At 35.7% G+C, this 1122-nt stretch overlaps 1 long non-coding RNA gene across 1 annotated transcript in view; it reads right to left on the reverse strand.

Annotated features, from left to right (window-relative positions):
* The window catches only part of LOC109322577, an 18356-nt gene extending 18153 nt beyond the window's left edge, over positions 1-203 (reverse strand). Inside the window, exon 1 of the long non-coding RNA XR_002104414.1 lies at positions 193-203. This is a non-coding gene — a long non-coding RNA (uncharacterized LOC109322577). The remainder of the gene's footprint in view (positions 1-192) is intronic.
* Positions 204-1122: the final 919 nt, after the last annotated feature.

Raw genomic sequence — 1122 nt, forward strand, 5'->3', positions numbered from 1 at the left:
AGTTAGGCTGTAATGATCAAAATGAGTTGTCCAAAAGAGATGTTGCACTGTTAATTAGTGTGGTGAGTGTAAATATTGCGTTACCACAAGGGCGTTGGAGAAAAGAGCAGCTCTATCCCCCAAGGAGCTTAGTTTGTGTAAAAAAGCATACTAAAAAAAATAAAAAGTAAAACCAGTATACTATGTGGTCACTATAGATGAAGTGTTACGTGGTTTAAAAAAAAAGACAGCTAGCAAAAGAAGAAGGAAGGGAGCTTAGTATAAAATATATGAAAAGTAGTTCAAAGTGTATAAGATGATATTAAATGTTGGGACCAAGGAAAGAGGCAAAACAAGTAGCCAAGAAAGAGAAAATTGTTAGGAGAGTAAGAGGAAATTAAAGGAATAGCGGTGTCTGTGCATCATGGTAGAATGAGAAAAATAGGTTACAAGTAGATTTTTTTGAAGATAAAATAGAGGATTTTTATTTTGTATTACATGGTCAGACACATATCACTTACCCAAAGAATATAATGGAATTTTACTGTCGGCGTAACAGTGATTTTAAGATAAGTCTCTCTAGTCATGTTTCGTTCCTTTCCATTAAAGGAAGTCATAACTTAAGAACTGTGGTCAGTTCTGGTCCTGTGGAAGAAGGAATGTTGATACATTGGATGGGTTTAGAAAAGAGGCATAAGAGTTATTAAAGGATTGGAAAACACATTTTATAGTGAGAAATTCAAGGAGTTTAATCTGTTTATCACTGAGAAGGGTAAGCAGTAACTTGATCAGACTGTAAATACCTTTTGAGGGAAATACAGCTTTGAGCGCTTCAGTCTCGCAAAGAGACGTATATCAAGATGCGGTGGCTGAAAGCTTAAATTGGATCAACTCAGACAAAATATAAGATGCTCTGTTTTTGACAGTGAAGGCAATTAACCATTGGGACATCTTACCAAAGCCTGTGGTGGATTCTTGATCGCAGACCCATGTGTAAATCATAACTGTTTGTTTGTTTTTTTTCCTTGAAACATTTGTTTTAGTGAAAACAGCTATTAATTTTGAGAAGTCCTATGGTCTGTGTTGTATTGGAGGTCTGTGAAGAACCACAGTTGTCCCTTCTGTCTGTATAGTCTGTTAATC

The sequence above is a fragment of the Crocodylus porosus genome, unplaced genomic scaffold, assembly GCF_001723895.1.
Source record: "Crocodylus porosus isolate Cpor-Errol unplaced genomic scaffold, CroPor_comp1, whole genome shotgun sequence".
Classification (NCBI taxonomy): domain Eukaryota; kingdom Metazoa; phylum Chordata; order Crocodylia; family Crocodylidae; genus Crocodylus; species Crocodylus porosus.